This window comes from Amblyomma mixtum, chromosome 2 (assembly GCF_055824585.1).
Source record: "Amblyomma mixtum isolate Tamu chromosome 2, ASM5582458v1, whole genome shotgun sequence".
In the NCBI taxonomy this organism is placed as follows: domain Eukaryota; kingdom Metazoa; phylum Arthropoda; class Arachnida; order Ixodida; family Ixodidae; genus Amblyomma; species Amblyomma mixtum.
In genome coordinates this window covers 64,364,923-64,388,784 of record NC_143013.1, presented here as the reverse complement: position 1 = coordinate 64,388,784, position 23,862 = coordinate 64,364,923, and the positions used below count along the sequence as shown (strand labels likewise).

The 23,862-nt window shown below is 47.2% G+C and overlaps 2 long non-coding RNA genes across 2 annotated transcripts; one reads left to right on the top strand and one right to left on the bottom strand.

Annotated features, from left to right (window-relative positions):
- The first annotated feature begins 7,087 nt into the window (after positions 1-7,087).
- On the top strand, positions 7,088-15,130 carry LOC149359559 (uncharacterized). The gene is made up of 4 exons (XR_016288282.1): positions 7,088-7,160; positions 8,058-8,104; positions 8,939-9,008; positions 14,954-15,130. It is a non-coding gene; the product is annotated as an uncharacterized LOC149359559 (long non-coding RNA).
- Positions 15,131-16,187: 1,057 nt separating this feature from the next.
- On the bottom strand, positions 16,188-22,891 carry LOC149359558 (uncharacterized). Its single transcript, XR_016288281.1, has 2 exons — positions 22,704-22,891; positions 16,188-18,504 (listed from the first exon to the last, which is right to left on the bottom strand). It is a non-coding gene; the product is annotated as an uncharacterized LOC149359558 (long non-coding RNA).
- Positions 22,892-23,862: the final 971 nt, after the last annotated feature.

Here is a 23,862-nt window from a genome sequence, read left to right as displayed (position 1 = left end):
CAGGGGCATGCATCACCAACAGTCCTCTCTTTGCGAAGCTTTGTCTCGACGGCGAGCTATTGGAAGTAAGTTCACGCCAACTACAGTTCTAAAATCCAACATACCGCTTCTTGACGGCCGCGCTTCGTTCAGCTGGCCGCTGCTGTAGACGGTTGTACTAGAATAACGTTGGCACAGAATATGCCTTCAAGCGCCAGTTGAACGAAGCCTTAGCGAGTCCAAAGCTCTCTTTGAAGTACACGCTGTCTTCTTAGCAATCTGGCGCGAAATGTTCTGAGCACAAGCGGGAATGCTTCCTCGGAGACCAGTTCACACGGCGGACAGCTCTCACCAACTTGTCGCGAAGGTTCTTATCGCTAGGAAACCTACGCTAGATCACGCCCGTTGTCACAGATCAAGAATTTGTGCACCCCACAGCACAACAAAAGTTGCCGTGACCCATCACTCTGGCGTACACAACACATCAGGCACGTTGAGATGGCGCGAAATTGCACAGGTGGTCGAAATAATTCGGGAGTGCTCCACTACGGACCTCTTTCTTCCTTTCTTCTTTCACTCCTCCCTTACGTCTCGGTTCGGGTGTCCATTACGGCGTCATTTACTTTCCTCAAAACGAATTTTCAGTTTTCCCCTGCACTGCCAGCGCCAGCGCGCGCCCGACCAGCTTGACACGCCGCCCCGCCAGTGACGTCACAGAACAGGGTGGCCTGTAGAAGTTGCTCGATCAGTGGTTGCCGCTCGCGTCGAGGAGCGCTTGCTTTCAAAATTCGCTTGCGGAAAAACTACGCCGGTTTCAGATGCGAAATTTTACATGAGGCATCAGACTGTCAAAAAAGAATACATACTTAAAATTTCATTTCAATCGATGCTCATCGAAAAATCGCCGGAGTTGCCCTTTAACACGAATGACGGAAAGCGTGGCCTGGACTGCCGTCAGCGCCACGAAGCGATTGTCATTGGTGCGAGACAATGCTCTCGATATGTTTGCGGTGGCTGACGACAGCTGGTGCGCAGCTCGCTTTTACTGCTTTTCCGCTTGTGCCTGATTGCCGCGTGCACAGCGCGTCGGCACGGGGGCGTTTCAGAGCTTTCTGCTCGCCGATTCGGCCTTCACGGCCCCGGCAACGCTCTTTGCAGTTTTCTTATCGCGGCAGCCAGGAACTGCCTGCTAAGCTGCCGCGGTTCGCACCTTCTATCGTCAGACACGCAAACATTCCGAGAGCATTATCTCGCACCCGATGACTATCGCTTCATGGCGCTGACGGCAGTCCAGGCCACGCATTCCGTCATTCGTGTTAAGTCTGTGGGCGGCTGTACAGGGCGTAATCTCTTGAAAAAAAAAACGGCTTCGCTTGGGCCTCATATTGTAACACAGAGGGGGATGTCGTTGGCACCGTTACCGCAGCAACTACTAGAGAGGATGTATGGGCATGCGCATTCAAGCGCAGTATAAAGGACTGGTAGAGAGAGAGGGTAGGCAGATGGTTTCTGGACACACAAAGTGAACATGTAAGGCAAAAGCCTCAAGGTGCTTGCCAACGTTCTGACAAGAGGACTTGTCTTCCTTTGAGCAAGGCGTTCATCATTGGCTGGCTTTAAACGGGGCGTTCACTCCGAGGAGGAAGGCCCGGTGAAGGGGAGAAGGGCGCGAAGTAAGAAGGGCGTTAGGATGCACGGGTAGTGTGAATCTTGTCCAGGCATGATGGCACCGTTTGGCCAGCAAAACTGTGAAAAGAAATGCGCCAGTTGATAGAAAAAATCCGGGGGGGGGGGGGGGGGGGTAGAGAAATAGCGAACATGGGCTTGAAGGGCTTTGTGTCCACACATGTGAAGCCCCGACAGGTGGCATGGTATGACTGTCTGGGCTGACCGGGATAAATTTTGTATTGCGTTCTAGTCATGCTGTGTTCTCATACACACCTCTGTGATTGATCCTGCCCATTAATAACTTGAAGCCCCCATGACACTTGGGCACTGCGCGGAAACATTATGCTCAGGGGCGCTTTTGTCACACCAGAATTTCTCGAAATTGTGATCAAGTTTTGAATTGAGAAGTCAGTTTCAAAAGAAGGAGGGCAGCACCACGGGTGAGTAATTCAATCTCAGCGAAAACAATGTCGGTTGCAGATGAAAGCAGCAGAAAACAACATTGCCTTCGTAAAGTGTACAATTTACCAGCGTTAACACAACATCTTACTGCATTACTTGCAGACGATTATACACTGTCGACACTTTATTAAGAAATAAAGCTCACTCCTCGACTTCAATATATCTGCCATCCTTTCTTCAATCATTGAGCCATCCTTTCTTTCAACTATCATTACAATCTCCTTTTATGCCCTGAGGCATTAAATAATACTTACCTACTTACACTTACCTACTTGAACAGGGTGAGCTCACGGGCTAGTTGGTTATTCATAATAATTTTTTTTTTCAACAGCGCATGCTACACAAGGACACAAGACGAGGAAACACACACACGAGCCCTACCTGCTTGCTTGCTTGCTTGCTTGCTTGCTTGCTTGCTTGCTTGCTTGCTTGCTTGCTTGCTTGCTTGCTTGCTTGCTTGCTTGCTTGCTTGCTTGCTTGCTTGCTTGCTTGCTTGCTTGCTTGCTTGCTTGCTTGCTTGCTTGCTTGCTTGCTTGCTTGCTTGCTTGCTTGCTTGCTTGCTTGCTTGCTTGCTTGCTTGCTTGCTTGCTTGCTTGCTTGCTTGCTTGCTTGCTTGCTTGCTTGCTTGCTTGCTTGCTTGCTTGCTTGCTTGCTTGCTTGCTTGCTTGCTTGCTTGCTTGCTTGCTTGCTTGCTTGCTTGCTTGCTTGCTTGCTTGCTTGCTTGCTTGCTTGCTTGCTTGCTTGCTTGCTTGCTTGCTTGCTTGCTTGCTTGCTTGCTTGCTTGCTTGCTTGCTTGCTTGCTTGCTTGCTTGCTTGCTTGCTTGCTTGCTTGCTTGCTTGCTTGCTTGCTTGCTTGCTTGCTTGCTTGCTTGCTTGCTTGCTTGCTTGCTTGCTTGCTTGCTTGCTTGCTTGCTTGCTTGCTTGCTTGCTTGCTTGCTTGCTTGCTTGCTTGCTTGCTTGCTTGCTTGCTTGCTTGCTTGCTTGCTTGCTTGCTTGCTTGCTTGCTTGCTTGCTTGCTTGCTTGCTTGCTTGCTTGCTTGCTTGCTTGCTTGCTTGCTTGCTTGCTTGCTTGCTTGCTTGCTTGCTTGCTTGCTTGCTTGCTTGCTTGCTTGCTTGCTTGCTTGCTTGCTTGCTTGCTTGCTTGCTTGCTTGCTTGCTTGCTTGCTTGCTTGCTTGCTTGCTTGCTTGCTTGCTTGCTTGCTTGCTTGCTTGCTTGCTTGCTTGCTTGCTTGCTTGCTTGCTTGCTTGCTTGCTTGCTTGCTTGCTTGCTTGCTTGCTTGCTTGCTTGCTTGCTTGCTTGCTTGCTTGCTTGCTTGCTTGCTTGCTTGCTTGCTTGCTTGCTTGCTTGCTTGCTTGCTTGCTTGCTTGCTTGCTTGCTTGCTTGCTTGCTTGCTTGCTTGCTTGCTTGCTTGCTTGCTTGCTTGCTTGCTTGCTTGCTTGCTTGCTTGCTTGCTTGCTTGCTTGCTTGCTTGCTTGCTTGCTTGCTTGCTTGCTTGCTTGCTTGCTTGCTTGCTTGCTTGCTTGCTTGCTTGCTTGCTTGCTTGCTTGCTTGCTTGCTTGCTTGCTTGCTTGCTTGCTTGCTTGCTTGCTTGCTTGCTTGCTTGCTTGCTTGCTTGCTTGCTAGCTAGCTAGCTAGCTAGCTAGCTAGCTAGCTAGCTAGCTAGCTAGCTAGCTAGCTAGCTAGCTAGCTAGCTAGCTAGCTAGCTAGCTAGCTAGCTAGCTAGCTAGCTTGCTAGCCAGCTAGCTTGCTAGCCAGCTAGCTAGCTAGCCAGCTAGCTAGCTAGCCAGCTAGCTAGCTAGCTTGCTAGCTAGCTAGCTTGCTAGCTAGCTTGCTTGCTAGCTTGCTTGCTAGCTTGCTAGCTAGCTTGCTAGCTTGCTAGCTTGCTAGCTTGCTAGCTTGCTAGCTTGCTAGCTTGCTAGCTTGCTAGCTTGCTAGCTTGCTAGCTAGCTTGCTACCTAGCTTGCTAGCTAGCTTGCTAGCTAGCTTGCTACCTAGCTTGCTACCTTGCTAGCTTGCTAGCTTGCTTGCGACGAACAACACGCGACAGGCTAGACATCGTGATAACTTCTATAGACTATTGGACAGAGTACTTGAAGCTGGCCTTTAATCCCTTGTGCTTAATGCAACCCAGGACTTTTAGAAGAAATAGGTCGGAAGTTCTGCAGCTGCCGTGGCACCGCATTGAGTACTCCTCCAAGGTTCCAGCATTAATGGCGTTATTTTTCGGCAAACCTGCAACCAAAAAACACAGAAATGGTGTTCTGTAATCCAGATACAAAGGACGATCGCGGTCACTTTCATTTAAAGAAGCAGCTGCAAATAAGCATTCGTGGACTAGAGTGGTGCCTTCTACAGCCACAATAAAACGGCTACCGCTTAAGGGGTATGTCGCTTCTCCAAGCGGAAAATTCAAACGCATAAGCCTCATGATGCGTGGGGGGACCCAACGCTCCAGCAAGCAAGGCAGCTTCCGGACTCACTGCCACTTGAGCGCATCTTTTCCTCCTGTCTAAAGCAGGATGGACAGAAAGGGGTACTGCCGTTATCTATGAAGTTCACTGTCACGATGTAACAATAGCGCAAAAGAAACATGAGGGACGGAAAGGAAACGACGCAGACAAGCGTTGATGGTTAGCGCTTGTCCGCGAAGTAAGGAAAAAATTACGCCCTCACCAATCTCCACCACTCAGGAAGACAGAACAGCAACTTCGCAGCGGGTATACCAGTGTGCATGGCCGGTTGTCGCCTGTGCTTGCGGCCGCAGTTCTCAGCCTCGTTTTCTTTAGGCATGTAACAAAAGTTCCAGGCAGCATGCGTACATTACCCTTGCAACTAAGGTGTAGCAGCCGTGTGGAAGCTACACCAAGGGCAGAATTCTCAAATGCGTTCGCAAGCCCCAAATGCGTGTGACAGGCTCTCCTCCACTCCTTAGGCAGTCATGGTAGCGGAGGCTCGTGACTAATGAATGTGAAATGTTGCTACCCGAATTCTGCTCCCACATTTCAGTGAGACGGTGTCCATGCGTCGAACGGAGTTATTAGATATTTGTCACTGTGTATAGAAAGAGCAAATTATGAATCTGGACGCTAGGCTGCCAAGGAGCAAAAAAACTGAAAGAGAAAAAAACAGAGCCTCCAGTTCTTGCACTCGGAGGAGCAAGGCCCAACTGTTCCCGCTGCATGCCTCTGAGCAACTCTCGTAAACAGGCGATGAATAGCACTGGCGAGATAGTGTTTCGCTGCCTGACCCCCTGCCTATTTGGAGTTTTTTTAGGGCTAACCTCATAGGAGACTATGACAGCTGCGCCGCCAGTATAGGTATCTTCCAGTATTTTTACACAAATCACATCTACACCCTGATTCCGTAAGGCATGCGTGACTGCATGCTTAGGTTTGGACTGATTGATAGTGTCAGCATGATCTATGGTCGGTTGCCCTTTACGAAAGCATGCCTGATCATTTGGTTGATTGAAGTCTAAGGCTTTCCTGACTCTATTATCGGTTGCCTTAGTAAATACCCTGTAGGCAACGGACAGTAAGCAGCTAAGTCTGTGATTTTAGTTTTTCAAGCCCTAGATGTCTCTTGTATTCTGTATCAAGATGATGATGTCGTTCTTCCAAGCTTCTGTTATGCTTAAGGTCATAAGACTTTGTGTATACCATATACAGGATGGCTATTTTCTCTAGCACAATCTCCCCAACATCCTTAAACAGATCTGTTACCGGATCCTCGCCAGCTGCTTTCCCCCTTTGTATTGCGCCTAATGCTTTCTTTACTTCCCCTTCCGTTACAGGCGGGATGTCCGAGTGCTGTGTGCTACTGCCTCCCTCATTAGCGTCTTGATTGCATTGGCTACTGTATAGATTTGCGTAAGCACTTCGGCTATTTTAACGAACTTATTCATAATGCTAGTGGCATTGCCTTCTTTTGTCTCTTAGCGCATACCTCTCATTTTTACCTACGCCTAGTTTCCTCTTCACCTCTTTTAGACTACGTCCGTTCTTTATAGCACGTTTCGTTCTCTCCATGTTAAACTCCCTTATGTCGGTTACCTTGCGCTTAATGATTAGCTCTGATAGCTCTCCTAGTTTTATTCTGCCTGCGGAGTTAGACGCTTTCATGCTTTCGCGTTTCTTAATCATATATTTTGACTCCTTAGAGAGCTTGAAGGCGCCCTGTCTAACTACCCTACTGCCTACTTCTACAGCGCACTCTGCAATGGTAGCTGTGAGATTATCGTTCAGTCATGGTGACATAAACGCCGACCCCTTGTCATATCAGTCCGCACGGTGGCTGTGGAGGCAAGAGAGTTTATACAGATGCAAGCGGCACACTGATGGGGGGAAGTAGCAGATATAATCCCTTCTTCTCGTTTACCCTTTGTACTTGGACATGCGCTTCAAAACTTCGAGGCAGCGCACAGAAAGGAAGAACCACACCAGTCTGAAATGAGAGTAGAAAAATCCACAGTTATCGATAGGCTAGTTTACCGCTGAATGGAATTCGTTCCGAAAACAATTGCATTTGGTCAGCGTATTTGACATGCGCTGTTAATAGCTTTCATATCTGACCTGTCTGCTCTGGCATTCGCTGCGCTTGCTGGAATAGACAAAAGAAAGCAGACACCTGTGGATGTTTGGGCGCTCCTTGTTTTCGCGGCCAAATGGCACCACGTAGGGGACTTTGGAATTCGAAAGATCTGTTCACTGCCTTCCCTTTTCCATATACCCCTCGTGCAGGCATACGCTCTCCTATCTCCAGGTAGACTTAACGCAGCACCTGGCGCTCATTTCATTGGACCTACGGCATCAGCGAAATATGAACAATACTCATTTCTTTGATCCGCTTCGCCCCCTGTAGCGACGAGGCGCGCTCTTTGTTATCCTGTATTTTTCATGTTTACCGCTTGATAACCCACCGTTGCTTATAAATTGACTGATTCCTTCTTTGGAGAGCATCTGAACGAAGGCCCCAGTTTCGACGAGACTTTCCTCTCTTCTGGTAGTGACAATGCGTCCGTTGGCTCTCCTCTTGATCATTGCCATTGTCGGTAAGGCCTGATCACGAATAATTATCTGCCTTTTGTTCACAGCATGACCGGTTCCTAGTTTACAGCGCGCAACTACACGAGACTATTGACAATGAGGCAGACGTGTAGTAGCCGCCTGTAAACGAAGGTGCAGAACCAACTGACCCCTGTTTTAGCTCTGCTTATGACTGTTTCAATTTTTTTTCTCGCTAATATCTGTAAAATGTGCCTTGTAGGCTGTACAAGTTCAAGGTTAACAATTCTTCCGCTTTTTAGATTTTCAGTTGAAAACCAAGTATCTTGCTAAAGCCTTATCATTGTCACGGTGGCGTGCATGTACAACCTCTACACAAAATACAATTTTAGGTGGCTGCGTTGTCGAGTGAGAACGCTAGCGTAGCAGAGAGCTTCAGATAGTTAGGTGGGCAGATGAGACAAAGTTTGCGGGGATGTGATGGCCGCAGCTGGCACAGGACAGGGCTAATTGTAGAGTTATGAGAGGCCTTTACCCTGCAGTGAACGTAGTCAGGACGATGACGTTGTTGAGTGCAACTAAGGCCGGATTTGCTCTTTGTGCTTGATTTTTTGTGTCTCGCTACCTATTACCCGCCGCGGTAGCGCAAAAGTTCGTGCTGCAGTGCTGATATCCAGAACGAGTACTTAGGTTCGGTTTTCGACCGCGGGGGGCACGTTTTGTGGAAGCGAAACACAAAAACGATCACATACAGAACGTTCGGTGAGCGGTAAAGAACTCCAGACTGTGTACACTAACCCGTAGCCGTCCACTTCGCAGTCCCTCATAGAACAAAGTGTTGTTTCGGCAAATAAAAATACACACATCACTTTACATTTTCTCTTAAGTCTTAAGACATCCTTGTGTATAACTAGAACGTGTTTTTTCTTCTTCATCTCTTACAGCCTGCTCTGCCGATGAATGGGATGATTTTTCTAACCCGTGTGAACCCGTAAGGCTTTTGCAATTTTCTGAACAGCTTCATTGTGCCATCCTTGCTACGTCATGCCTTAAAATTACAACACAATGAAAAGATACCGAATACGAGGCTAGTCCCGTCAAGAAAACATACACAATAATACATTGCTTGACCCCCGGCAAGCAGATTGCTTACCTAGTTTCTCTGTGTTGCTTGCTTGTTGTTCCATTGGTCGAGTTCCAGCACTGATGCTCAGAACAGACAAAACGCTACTCCCTCGCAGACAGCCGGGAAGAACTGTTGCGTCTCGTCTAGGTATAGTCACGGATTTACCGAAAACGCTTATTTTTGGCATCTGTCAAAGAAACCAGAAGTAACGCGATCTCTGTTTCATCATGACGTTCGTTTATTTAATATTTACCCATGAAGGGCTTTCTACAGTACTTTCCGCAAGGAACTTCAAGAAGCAGACACCGCACATCATCTAAATACGTTTTACGAGCTGTTTAAGTATGTTCGCGGCTAAATGCAAGTGTTATTCCCTCCGTCCAATGTTAAAATGCCAGCTTCAAACGTCCCTCGCAAATGGGATGCTCTTCGCAACTGATTACAGGCGACGAGGAGTCCAATAAGTCCAGGAGTTTCGAGAATGACAATCGTCCACTGACAACCTCGCTCACACAACTGCTAAAAAGAAATTGTTCACGTAGCCGCTCACAGACACACAACTGTTTTATTTGAGCCAGAGAACGCTTTCATACTGATTGAAGTGCATTGCAGTTTATTCACTGTGATGCTAAATTCCGTACTCTTCACCTCCTCCAAAAAATTTCACATTCATATCAATATATCGCTTGTTTTTGTCAGGACCCGTGCCCTCCGACAAAGGTGTGCAGACGACTCTCGTGCCTTCAGGAACCTTGCCGTGGAAAAATATGTGAGTGGCGTGCAACGAAAAGTTCATCTTTATGACAGAATGGGCCCTGACTTCCACTTTTCTCAAATTAGGGACCCCATTGCTGTCCAGTAGGATGGTCTAGCGAGATAATCGTGGCAAATATTTTGCACTTGCTTTCTTAAGAATATGAAACCTCCTTTGAGAGAGAGTGAAAGGCGCCGTAGACTTGCTTCTGCAGGTCCCCTCTCGTTCACCACTTCCCGGCTGCGTGGCGAGAGATTCGTTGCAACTGTTTATGTGACTTCCCTGTACGGTTGCTGTTTGTCTTTTCTCATCTGCGCATTCCCCTTTTCCACGCTTATGTACAACATTCTCCGAAAAAAAAAAATTGAATATTGGGATATTGTAACGTATGGTTACGTTAACATTGAAGGTAATGGTTCATTCTTTCGATGCGTAGCAAAATAATTCTTTTAGAGTTTTTCCATCGCTCGCATCGGGCAGTTGACTGCCATGGAAAACCAATGGAAAACACTTTTGTTGAAAGCAAAAACGTTAATACCAGAAGAATGCAAGCTATTCGACGGGAGATCTGCGCATACATTGATTTTTATGGTGAAGTATTACAATATACGAAACAATCACAAAAATGAACAAGGGAGGGAAAACCTCAGGTTGCTAGAGCCAACGTTTCGACAAGGGGACTTGTCTTCGTCTGGGCAAAGCGTTCATCATTGGCAGGGAATAAATAGGGCCTTCGCTCCGAGGAGGAAGGCCCCGGGGGTGGGGAAGGAAAGTGGTGTGAGAGGGGATGCGTGTCAGGAAGGGGAGGGAGGTGAATCATGATTCGTTAAGCTGCAATAATGGAAAAACTTATATCCGGGGGGTGTGTAATGAACAAAGGCTTTGAAGGGGCTGCGACGGGGGGAGGCGCTGTAGGACATGAAAAACTCAGATAAGAGGATTAGTCAGCGTGGTACAGGGAAATGAGAAGGAGGCAAACAACATAGGCTGGCACTGGAAGGCGGGGCATTTCCAAGGAAGGACAAGGCAGGGGGGGGGGGGGGGGGGGGGATGGCTTGAGTTCAGAGAAAGCCAAAAATGTGGGGCGGAGGGGGTAACAGGAATGTCATGGTTTCCGAGAACTGATAGTAGGGGATTAGGAGAAAAAAAAAGAAAAAAAAAAAGAAAAAAAACGAAGAAAAAGAGGGGGGGGGCGTGAGTCCGTTCAAATTCCGTTCATTAACTCTTTTCCCTTCAAAAGTGCTTTTGTCCAGAATTGTTGGATATGGCTCTTTATGGCTTCTCCCAGCTAATTTTTTTTAGTATATCAGCAATGCGCTATCTCTCTGCGCTCCTTATGGAATTATTGCCGTGGTAACCGAATAGATTTCTGCAGTCTTTAAAGTGAACTTCGTTGATGTCGTGGTTTCCCGCTTAGCAGGAAACTGCAGAACAGCATTCGAACACTCTATGTGGGACAAATTTGTCCGTTTTGCTTTTGTTCATGATCTGTCTGCACGCAGCAGTGTGGTACTTTGTGCTATTGTCGGATACAAATCAAGAACGAGGTGGTAAATGCCCTTCAAAGAGCCCCTCCAGCCAACGACTTCGATCGATTCTCCCCCTTGACCGATTCTTCCTCTCTCTCTGCCTTGACCGATTTCCTTGCGCCGGCTTGCGTGAAATCTGAGGGAGTGGCAGATGGATGGAAAATAGTCAGCACTTAACCGGATTAACGACGGGGTGATGAAAATCGGTCGACTTCATTGGCGACAGGGTCTTCTTTAAGGTACATCGGCGACTTCTTTCTTGAGCTGTATACGACTATAGTTGCAATCTCCCTCTCTCCTCGCTGTGTGGTTCACAGCGTGGCCGCTAGTAGGAGCTGCAGTTTTACGTTAAGACATCCGACGAGAAACATCCAAGAATGTACGCCGTACAGCTGTCGGCGTAAAAAAAAAAAAAAATAACGAAACGGGGCACTTAGTGAGCAGGAAACTAGGACGTCAATTTCCGCGACTACCGACCTCTGCATACTTTTTTGTTTTCGTACCTTGCGGCTTTCTTCTTGTGCTGTGTAGTACACAGCTCAATACACATCTGTTCAACCGCAGTACACCAGCTTATTCTATGGCCTGAGGGAATTCTCCGAAGCGCAGCAATAATCACACGAATTTTTAGACTCAGGCATGGAAAAAATTTAGTTAAGTGCGCATTTCTCTTTACACCTTCGCCAGAATGTTGTGTAAATAGAAGCTACCACACAGGATTAGGCCAGTGTTTTTTTTTTTTACCCGTGTAAGGGATCGGTAGTGTACGCGGGGTCATCGGAACGCGGCTGGGGGTGCTCAAAGCGAAGCGTCTCCTTTCTCGGAACGCGGCCGCTCGCGAATGCGTCGGGAAATACGGATGTCCCCCCGCCCTGCGGTACCGATTCGCGCACGTGCTGGCACGAATGTGTATTTGTGTTTGTTTTTATTTTTATTTTGTGGTGGAGAGGGTTATTTAGCCTACAGTAGTTGGAGGGCTGGCCAGGCTCTCGATAAACCAATCATGTGAATATTGTGACATGATTGGAAGCCACCAAGTGTGGGCCGGGCCTTTAGGGCTTTAAAGCCCTAAAGGCCCCAGAGCCGGAATACCGGGCCCCAGAGCCGGAATAAGGGTTCTGTGCTAAGGCGAGATGCAATGCATCTTCGGCTATGCCGAGTAGGGGCCTCCCCTAGTGTTAGCCAGTTCCACCTTTTTGATGTTTTGTCTCTTTTTGCCGTTTAATTTGTCTCGAGTGCTTAAACTTGTATCTAATGTAAATATCTGCATATAAAACTTCAAGTGTTCGCCTTACACCTGCGTCTCAACTCATCACGAGGGCGTCTCTGACGGGGCACCCTTGGTGCAGAGATCAGGCTTCAGTCTTCAAGTTAAACAAACCGTCTCTGGCGGGGCACCTCTGGTGCAAGGAAAGAGAACCTGTGAAACTTTACTACCCGGCTCCCTTCTCAATTTTTTTTTGGCAATGCATTATAGGCCGGAAATTAATAAGTAGAAATCGGAGAGAGGGAGAGGTGCACTTGAGCTCCGCCTTAATGGTATGACCCGATAGCGTTAATACCATAACGCCCATATATACGGAATTGATCATTCTCTACTTAACATTCTTAAAACCCTGGGAGTCCTCATGCTACTCCTGGCTGAGTGGTATGTGCCACTACCTTCCGATGCCAGGCGCTGCCGCCGGTGGAACTTGTGCGACCCAAGTAGCTCTCTCAGAGCAACCCTGAGCAAACAAAAGATGGCCGCCCTTACCAACAGGGCAATTTCCCAGAGCGAGCTGGATCATATTTCCGAGGGTTTAGGTTCCATGATGGCCAAGCACCAGGCCGGCAGCGCGATCGTACCTATTTTACCGGTAGGCATCCGGCGACACCGACGTGCCTCCCACGCTTTGACGGATGCTCTACCGCAAGGCTGGACCGAAGGGTTGACCTTGTGTTAGAGCATCCGCCTCGCATTCGGGAGGTGCTGGGTTCGATCCCCAGTGCCGCCGGGTACCCGCCAGCTTTGCAATAGGTACAGGGTCGTCCACTCTTAGTTAGAATGCGCTAGCGCATGGCCGCACTCTTCAGAGGGCCACCGCGTGCGACACTGACGCTCATCGCAGCAAAGTGGCGCAGGAGAAGGTGTACCTGGACGTGGTGCTTCGCGTCATCTGCCACTTCGCTTCGATGCGCAGCCGTTTCGGACGCAGTGACCCTCCAAAGAGCACGGCCATGCGCTAGCGTGTTCTAACGAAGAGTGGACGACCCTGTACATTTCGCCCAGCCTTTCGAAATGAGGTTTCAACGAGTCAGCTATTGTAAGCCTCTTCTTATAGCACGTTAGTGTGAATACGCCGCAAAAACACTCGTGTGTTGATTTCACAATTTCTCCTTCAAGATAACAAAAATATTTCTGCTGAAGCAGCTTGTATTTTATTTAAGGGAACAGAACAGTAACAGCTCATTATTGTTTTTCATGTTCAATGTAAATGCCAGATCACACCAGGTTGCCTTATTTACGGATGGTAGGGTATTACTGCGCTCTGGAAAATTTTGTGGCATGCAGAAGCAAAATGCCGTCGGCGGCCGCTGAAGGATATATCGCCGACACCCGCTCATCCGCGCTGCTTCAGCGGCTCCAAATTTCCTTCTCTACGGGGTTTCTTTATTATTTTTTGAGGAGGGGGAAGGGGTTATGAAGGGGGGAGATGGCTAGGGGTGCGCATGTTTGGCCCAGTATTCATCCTTGTGCGCAGCATTTTTGCAAACGTTTCAATTTTTCTTTGCTCTGCTAAATACTTGTACCCATTATTTGGACGCATAAATTTAGCTGTCCATGTCTTTCCTTGCCTCCTCAATTACTTATTGAATCCACCATCTGACAGTATACTTCACGGAGCCCCGCCGGCGACGCCTACTTTGAAATATTGCGCCCAAGTGTCACTGCTGCACGCAGCTTCGTTTCCCTCCAGCACTTTGTGGTCTGCCACACAACGATAAACCTCGGCGCGCTCATTTCCCACTTCCTATGAGCTATTATCTTAATGATAACCGTTCCAATGTAGAAAGCACCACTCAATTACTAGGGTACTTGCACCTGCTTTCAAGGCCTGGAAATTTTAACAAACGCTTCTAGTTCCCACGGCTGCCAAGACGCGCCCGTGGCGCTGAACAATCAAAATCTCCGCGGGAATTTCGAATGATCGGTACATCCCATTCATTTTCTCTGGCCGTCAGAAACAGATGTCAGTGCAGGAAGCATCTTATAGCTGAGGTGTTGCAGTAAGGAGATAGTGTCAGCCATAATAACAAGCACATTCGAACCGAATCTCTCGAGACTCCCTAGTTGTCTCTAACTTGCGGGTTCAATATACAGGGTGTTTCACCTAAGACTTTCTGCAATTTTTAAAAATAAGCTATTTAGGTTTAGGTTTAGGTTTATGGGGTTTAACGTCCCAAAGCGACTGAGGCTATGAGAGACGCCGTAGTGAAGGGCTCCGGAAATTTCGACCACCTGGGGTTCTTTAACGTGCACTGACATCGCACAGTACACGGGCCTCTAGAATTTCTCCTCCAAAGAAATTCCAGCCGCCGCGGCCGGGATCGAACCCGCGTCTTTCGGGTCAGCAGCCGAGCACCATAGCCACTGAGCCACCGCGGCGGCCAATAAGCTATTTGAATTAGATGCGCGCTTTTTCTGGCATAGCATTGTCAGTGGTGTAGTACATCATAATGCAGCTAAGACGTGCTAACTAGCAGGCTTGTTAACCAATATTTAATAGTTAACTTTTAAACTATTACCGTTGGGCTCCTTAATTATTGAGAGGCATGTAGCCCACCGTAAGTAATGTCCATATCCGTTTTTAGAATTTCGAGAACGCGATTATCCTCGGCGCTGTGGCCCAACAAATTTTGGCTATTTCGACGAGTTACGTGCGCTGGAGAGGTTGCTTTGCCTGCAAGCTTCTCAAACCGCATGTATTTTGGCGCGATGTAGGCGAAATTTGTTGGGCCACAGCGCCGAGGATAATCGCGTTCTCAAAATTCTAAGAACGGATATGGACATTACTTACGGTGGGCTGCATGATCTCAATAATTAAGGAGCCCAACGGTAATAGTTTAAAAGTTAACTATTAAATATTGGTTAACAAGCCTGCTAGTTAGCACGTCTTAGCTGCATTATGATGTACTACACCACTGACAATGCTATGCCAGAAAAAGCGCGCATCTAATTCAAATAGCTTATTTTTAAAAATTGCAGAAAGTCTTAGGTGAAACACCCTGTATAGCCGTTGAGTTAAGCGGTGTTCGCTACTGGCGGCCAGTAGATGACGCTCGTTCCTTAATTCCAGGAAAGTTGGGCACGTCAATGATAAATATTCCTTTCTTCCTTCATGCAACGATCACTGGTTTTATTTTTATTTTTTTGTTTCCTTGTTGCAGGTGTCCCGAAGGGCAAACGCCGGTAGTCCAGGGGCCTGAGTTGAGACTACACGCACAGAACTTCGGGGAGCGTCTGTGAAATTTACCTTGTCTTATCAACCATTAGGCAATTAAAGAGCGTGATTCAACCGCACTGATTTACAGCTTCGCATTCTTCACAATGTCCAGTTTATAGCATGCCCGTTCTTAAAACAGATCTCGAAGGGATCAAAACATTCCCGTGCAGTGCACTGAAGAGGATGACGTTGGTGGCGGTCAGCGCTCGCACGCTATTTACATTTCGCTGCGCCTGTCGAAGTAGGGTGTGATCGACTGATATCGAAAGACTAATTAAAAAGCTCAGATGAGTGCGTTCGTAGCTAATTTACGCAGCATTTTACTCCTGGGTCAAGATTGTGTTGCGCTTTTTTTTTTTTCTGAGCAAGAAAGTAGAGAGCTGTTAGAAAAACTGCTGTTTCTGTCGCACTCCAACGTATCAGGCCGACTAGCCGGCTCATATCTTGTTTGCGCCTTCTTCAAGCGTTTTATTTGACATGGAATGACCCTGCTTGCAGAAAGCTGCTGCTTGTCTTCAGACCGGACCACTCTTTTCACTATTTTTGAAATTTTTGACCAGATGGCATTTCTGGGACCTAGCTGGACAGCTCTGTAGTGTTTTCTGAGGTTTATGTTTGCTGGAAGGACAAAATTTTCCAGAGTGACTAGGACGTTGTTGAACCTAAACTTCACCACTTTTTCTTCTCTGTTCTACTGCCCTTTGCTTCCACATCTTTGTACGTAACAACGCGCCTTTTGTTAATCAGAGCTTGGCACTCTCTCTCAGCCATGTATTGAAAGCACTGAGCTCAAAATTTTTGCAGTTCTGTGACAAGCAAATAAAGGTGCAACCAAATTCAGCGCACTTGCGTCGTTTTATTTCAACTAGAGCAATATGCAATGAATTTGCAGTTGCCGATAACAAAGAATGCTGACTTAGTCACTGTAAGAAATAGTCTTCGTTGAGAAATTCATCATCAAGGCGGTAAATAATCCTCTATGCGTCCAAAAATGTCTTAGTAACAAGACTTTATTGGACTCGAAGGCAGCAATAGTTCTAGCGCTGGGAAAGCACTTCTAATCACAGTGGACTCCCTTCAGGATGAACTTGAAACAAAAGCACCGGTACGCTGAACAGGTCACAGACCTTTGTTTAGTTTCTCATTGCTGCAGTGTATCTGAAATAAAGTGAGCCATGTCGCCTGTACACATTGTGTTTATTTGCAAACAAGCAGCCTCCTTCGAAATGAGTCGATGGCATGGCTTCTTATTTGGAATACCCAACATCATCAGGTGGATTGAAAGTTGCTGAGGATCATAGTCCAAGGTTCGACGGAACACCGTCTGGTCAGGGCGAAGCATGATTTATTCACAAATGAAAAATGGGTCACTGACCAAGTCGAAAGATGAAAAATGACGTTTCGGGTCCCATACGGGGCCCTTGTTCACAATAAGGCTGTCACAGAAGAAGGGGTGGTTATATACGCTTCAGAATCTTCTGCAATCTTTTCACGTAAATATGATGTAGCGTGCCCTGATTCTTGTTTAGCGTGTTGGCCGTTGTCTAGATGATTAGGGATTCTAGCTGCAGTCTTGCAGATAGGTTTCTTTCCGTCGCCAAGATTTCCACCTCATCCCAGCCTATCTCGTGGCCAGTGGACAGCACGTGCTCTGCAACTGCATTTTTTGCTGCGCGCTTGTTTCTGACGTCGCCCTGGTGCTCCTTCATGCGCCGCTGGAAGTTCCCGGTTTCCCCAATGTAGACGGAGGGGCAGTCGCTGCAGGGTATCCGATAAACAACGCCAGGGAACTTGGCACGTGGTAGCGGGTCCTTCACGTTTACCACATCGGCTCGCAGCTTGCTGGTTGGCACGTGTGCAATGTGCACTCCGTGTTTACGGAAAATCCTAGAAAAGGCCTCGCTGATCTGACGCACGTAGGGAATCGCAGCACGTTTTATCTTTTTTTTTCTTTTTTTTGTCAGCTCTTTTGCTCCTCGTGTGTAGGTGGCTTTCTTGGTGACTTTGCTGGTAAAATTTCTAGGGTAGCCGTTTCGCTCAAGATCGTGCTGTATAAGCTTCATCTTGTTGAGGATCATACACAGCATCCTCATTTCATTTTAAATAGGCCCCAGAGAAAGCGGCACTGGCTTCCAAAAAATGTAGAAGTTCTTTATACGCTGTATGCGTCGTTCTAAGTGTAGCTGAAGGGACGCAATCTCTTCTGCTTCCATGACTTGTGCATCTGTGAACTGGTCTCTTTTTAGAAAAGGTGGTGTGTTTAGTTCAACTTTGATGTCATCTAACATACCTTCTATCCTGAAGCCCTTGTCTTTAATCCCAACATTGCCTTCATTAAAATGGAGCATCAAAAACCCACTCTTCATCACGCATTCTTTGTCTGAAAAAGGTTTGATACAAAGGCAACCGTTCCAATGGGAGAAATGCCAGTGAGTCCTTTAAATGTATTTGTCGACTTGTATGATGAAAAAGAAGCAGATTAGAGTGAAGGCGAACTGGCTGTTGGCATCTAATCTCGGTCGGATCCAAGATGACACGGGTAGAGGAATGTTCCTTGAAAACCAGCGGCATTTCTTCCTTCGTTTTCTCCTGTGGAAATCATAAGCTAAAATACGAAAAACGAATAAAGGTGTAGTTCGCCCACATGCTGTATATATTTACACTGTTGAAATCAACGTGCATAACCTGTCTGCGAGGTCTTTTTTTTTTATTCAATACGCAACCTTACGAGGAGTAAAGGAGTTCATTTTCAGCTTCAAGGTTCCTTGGTCCGCCTAGCATAGTTCTGCCTGCTCTTTGGAAAACAACCTTATATTCCTTCATTTGTGCCAGGTTCAGTAAGGTCAAATCAATTTTAAACAAAATGTGCAAGACGGCAAAACTATAAAACTCCTTCCCAGCTTTTTCTCTAGTGTTTTTGCTGCCCGCTTAGCAAGTTCTCTCTGATCATCTCTCGGATATCGTTGCCCTTGGATTATCCTGTGTTTGCTTCAGCAGCTGGTTAAGTTTCCTGACTGCATCTTCATGCTCTTAATCACAATCCTCCTGTGGGCCCCATAGGTTGCTAACACCAGGCTGTGCTGTTGCAGCAGCCAGTAGATTATCAGATTCAGAGGATGCACTTTGTTGGGTTGGGCTTATCCTACGACTGTCAACTCGTCCTTGCATGTCATCGTCTGAATTCGGTCCTTCTGAGGGTCCATCTTGCAATGGCGAATTCTGAGCCCGGATTGGATCCGTCTGCCCATGGCGACGTTTGAGAGGCTTTCGCTGCGGCTTCTTTGTGTCCGGAAAATTAAACACACTCGGCACGGCTTGCTCTTTCAGACGTCTCACACCAGAGGCGTAGCCTCCATAAAAGTCATTTTCAGTAAAATGCCTCGAGCATACTTTAGTGTGCCGTACTATGCTGAAATGTCTGCCTTCTTCCCTCCTTATTGCCATGATCCACTTCTTCTTCAAAGCAGGTTCACGTGGGAAACCAAGAAACGAAACCTGAAAACAGCCAAGAAACGGGAAAAAAATAACATTTAAGGTTCATGGACATAGTAGAATTATTCCCCCACATGTTCATTTTTGCGGCCTTTGCCCAAGAAGAGCAGATAACTGAACATTTTCATCATTATCCCCAATCACAATGCAGGTGCGGACATTCCGTAGAGTTCATTAAGCATTTCGATCTAGCACTGCCATAGAGTTTCTTACTATTACCTAGAGGGAAAGCTGACGGCGCTGCACTTCAGCCACCATGGGCGCTCAAAGCATCATGGGGCGGTGAGCTACTTGTTGCGGGACAGTCGTAGTTTTTCAGGAACACAGAGTGGCACTACTAAGACGTTTCATTCCAAAAACGCTGTTCTTGTGTGCGCAGACGACTTTCCCGCGAACGCAGTGTGCAAAACCCATAGTAGTGAAAACGCGACGACACACGACGCCAATAAAAGGTTTCACTTTTCAGAAATGCATTAAAAACCTCTTATAGTGTTTAAGCAGCAACATTTTTTTTTGAAAACATATTTACTTTTAAAAGTGCGCCTGTTAATTACGAAATATTAGTTCTTGTAGTGTTCATTACTTGGCCAATAGGAAAGCTAGCCTTCTCTTATTTTGGGCAAACTTCATTTATATGCTTTTCTTCTCGTTTGTTGCAATCTACAGGCAGGATATTGAATGTTAGGACATTCTTAGTTATTGAACAGCTTTATTTCTTTATTATTTTTTGGCCAAAAGTTGTAGTTCTGCAGTCGGTAGCTCACCGCCCCATGATGCTTTGAGCGCCCATGGTGGCTGAAGTGGTCACGAGGGGTCTCCATGCAAACTCCCATAGACGGGTTGCCAGCTTTCCCTCTAGGTAATAGTAAGAAACTCTACGAGCACTGCTATTTCGGCGCCGACACGATGCAATGCCGAAGCTCGACTTCAGGTGAAGACGACGAGCAAGGATTTTGGATTTTGACCTGGCGCTGCAGCCCTGCCTTCTCCGTGTACAGGGTCAGAGAAAACACTATGCAGAAAATAGCGACCGCAAAATCTACCCTAAGATCAAAACACTTCAAGAACGTTTCTTATCCGTATGGAAAATTGAGATCCTTAGTAAGGACTCCTTGCCTATCCTAATGGGGAGTACTACCCCGCCACGAGCGCTCGACTACAGATCCTTAGTAGAGTTAGTTCTTGGGCTAGTTGGTATACTTGATTTACACTCATAGTTTTTCAGCGCAACGGCACACGGCCAAATAAAAGAAGCAGGAAGAGAAGAAGGACGAACACAGCGCTGACTGTCAACTGTTTATTTAGGGGCGCACACACAGCTTAAATACACTCAGACCAGCGCAGGCGCACACCCTGCAAGGTAAACAGGAAAAAACTCATTTCACATCTTCATCGCAAAAACTTTGATAGGAACATCTTTTCCGCAGCGTACAGATGAACTGAAGTATCGCTGACACATTCTGACCCTGCTCTCTGAATATAATATGCCTCTATCGTTTCTCGGGTTGTTTTTGATTTGCTTGTCCTCAGAATCCTCACTCCCGAAAGCACCTGTGTAAAATCCTTGCAAGTAGCGCTGTGCTCGACAAGGTTAGCACCTTCCCCATTCCTTAGGTCTCTTGCGTGCTCCCTGAGCCGGTCGTTGACGCAGCGCCCAGTTTGCCCGATGTACGATCTGCCACACGTCAAGGGGATTTCGTACACAACGCCTGTGGCGCATGCATTCCGCAAAGCGGTTCACGTGCCTCTTTTTACACCCAGGTTTTTTGTCTTCACCTGTGATGCGTCGGGCCAACTGGCCAAGCTTCCGAGGGGCTGAGAAGACCAGCGGCACGTTGTGCCGGTTTGCCACCTTTTTGAGGCCATGGGATACTTTGTGCAAGTATGGCATCACTTCAGGCCTTACTTTAGCCTGCGGAGGGTTTGTTGCCTCCTTGCCAGTTCCGGGCTTCAACTTCTTCAAGAGCGCTTCTGCAACAGCGACAACAACCGACGCAGGGAAACCGGCGGCCTCAAGCCTAGCCTATTGTTTCCCGAAACTATCTTGCATATCATGCACACATGATTTTTGGAGCGCAGATTCTAAGCACAGTTTAGCGATCCCTCTCTTCACAATTTTCGAATGCGATGTATTATAAGGCAGAAGCTCTTTTTGTGCTCTGGGCGAGTAAGACCAGCAAATATGCTGATTAGTGAACCTAATTCTTAAATCCAAGAACTGCAGGCTGTCTTCAATCGGGAGCTCGTACGTGAAAGTGAGCCCCCTGCCATACTTTTCAAAGTGAAGCAGTACACTCATAATTGTATCCTCATTGGGATTGGCGCAATGTTTGTTCGAAACAATTAAAAAATCGTCCACGTAACGAAACACTTTTGTAACAGTTTCACTTTTAAAATGATTAAAATGATCATGCAAATGGCGATCAATGCACGCTTTTTTTTAGCGTGCATTGATCGCCATTTGCATGATCATTTTAGGCATTTTAAGAGTGAAACTGTTACAAAAGTGTTTCGTTACGTGGACGATTTTTTAATTGTTTCGATAAAACATTGCGCCATTCCCAATGAGGATACAATTATGAGTGTACTGCATCACTTTGAAAAGCATGGCAGGGGGCTCACTTTCACGTACGAGCTCCCGATTGAAGACAGCCTGCAGTTCTTGGATTTAAGAATTAGGTTCACTAATCAGCATATTTGCTGGTCTTACTCGCCCAGAGCACAAAAAGAGCTTCTGCCTTATAATAATTCATCGCGTTCGAAAATTGTGAAGAGAGGGATCGCTAAACTGTGCTTAGAATCTGCGCTCCAAAAATCATGTGTGCATGATATGCAAGATAGTTTCGGGAAACAATAGGCTAGGCTTGAGGCCGCCGGTTTCCCTGCGTCGGTTGTTGTCGCTGTTGCAGAAGCGCTCTTGAAGAAGTTGAAGCCCGGAACTGGCAAGGAGGCAACAAACCCTCCGCAGGCTAAAGTAAGGCCTGAAGTGATGCCATACTTGCACAAAGTATCCCATGGCCTCAAAAAGGTGGCAAACCGGCACAACGTGCCGCTGGTCTTCTCAGCCCCTCGGAAGCTTGGCCAGTTGGCCCGACGCATCACAGGTGAAGACAAAAAACCTGGGGAACCGCTTTGCGGAATGCATGCGCCACAGGCGCTGTGTACGAAATCCCCTTGACGTGTGGCAGATCGTACATCGGGCAAACTGGGCGCTGCGTCAACGATCGGCTCAGGGAGCACGCAAGAGACCGAAGGAATGGGGAAGGTGCTAACCTTGTCGAGCACAGCGCTACTTGCAAGGATTTTACACAGGCGCTTTCGGGAGTGAGGATTCTGAGCACAAGCAAATCAAGAACAACCCCTGAAACTATAGAGGCATATTATATTAAGAGAGCAGGGTCAGAATGTGTCAGCGATACTTCAGTTCATCTGTACGCTGCGGAAAAGATGTTCCTATCAAAGTTTTTGCGATAAAGATGTGACCGGAGTTTTTTCCTGTTTACCTTGCACGGTGAACGCCTGCGCTGATCTGAGTGTATTTAAGCTGTGTGTGCGTCCCTAAATAAACAGTTGACAGTCAGCGCTGTGTTCGTCCTTCTTCTCTTCCTGCTTCTTTTCTTTGGCCGTGTGCCGTTGCGCTGAAAAATTATGAGTGTAAATACTGATCCTTAGGACGCGGGTACGATCCCTGCCGCGGCGGCCGTGTTTCGATGGAGGCGAAACGTAAGGCGCCTGTGTACTGTGCTAACATGATTACAGTGCACGGTAAAGAATCCTAGGCGCCCGACATTAATCCGGTGTTCTGCACTACGACGTCCTCCGAACGACGTAAAAACCTTTATACAATGCCATACCATTAACGAGTACTCTTAACACGGTAGTTAGCCCAATTTGCTTGCATGGTGAAATGCAGCAATGCTCAAGTTTTCAAATAAGCGCGCTACAGAAACGTTCTAACGTTGCACTCGGAATGCGCACGCGCGGCCGACGACAGCAGGTGGAATGGGCATAACCCTAGCACACAACTTGATACCACCAAGCAGCAACGAGCGCCAATCTCCCCAGGATTACAATTTCAAAGTATGTTTATAATAATCACTACATAGTCGTACTTCGCTGAGAAGCAGTCGCTCAAAGGAGCGGCATTCGCATGATATGTTGCACGCTTAAAGGTGAGAATCAGATCAGGTATACGCGCGTACCTTGTTTCCGTGCGCGTCCCTGACGGCTCGCTGGCTGCAAAACGGCACGCAGCAGCAAGCTGGCATCACCAGTGCAAACCGACGAAAACAAACTGTTATGCACAGGCGGCGATGAACACCGACGACGAAAGCAAGCTGAACGGCCGAAGGTTTGCTAGCACAGATCAAAACATTGCCAGCACATGACCAACAGTCACGTTCTTTCGTCGTTTGCAGAGTGCTGCCATCTGTCGTGGATGTTAGAAATGTTCAAAGCAAAGTTGAAAGCTGTGCGTTCTAGATGGCGCAAAGTCCGTGCAGCAACAATGTAGTTTAGATAAGCGGAGGTGAGGAAACTTTGCATTTAGTCCGAATAAATTAACGCACCAGGATTTATAGCTATATGACAATTACATGGATGCTGCGTACAATAAAAATTGGGCAGGCGCGGTGTGTTCCTCTGCACCTCGTTTTCTGTCTTTGTTTCTGCCTAATCGCGTTGTTTTGCTGTCACGCCCTGGTCATGCCATGGTGCAACGTGAACCGTAGAGAACAACGGGTAGATAACGGGGCGTGTTCTGTAACGCGCTGCAAAAGCAGCGACCGGTGCACAAGCAGCGCCCAGAGGCGTGATCCATGTTTGGCGCTCCGCTGGCAGCCAATCGACGTGGAGCGTGTTCGCGGTGCATCAACAGAGGAGTTCGACAATTTGAATTGGTACCGTGAGACAGTTTACTGGCAATAAAGACCATTCTACATCGCCTCTGTTCATAGTGACTAGAAATGCTTGTGTTGTTTTGTAAAGTTGATTTTAAGCTGCGCGTTTTTTTGTACGTTTGTTTATCTTCCGCTAAATTACTTTGCTCAGCAAGCCATGCGCAAAATTATCACATTTTTTATTGTCTTTTGTCCTCAGAAGCACACACTTTGAAACAAAGTGCCCAACAACCTTGGTTTACTTCCTTTCTTCAAGTGCTCTTTGCATAGCTCTGTTAACACGCAAAGTATACAAATTCAGTAAACACATTTACGCGCAGGCCCCTGCCTGCAAAGCCTGTGTAACTGGATGGTCATAATAGGGACGTTATAACGCATCAGAAATCTAATTCGCACAATACGATGAGAAAACTGAATGATTACGCGCGGCAGCAAGCCCCCATTCGATATCTTTACAACGCTG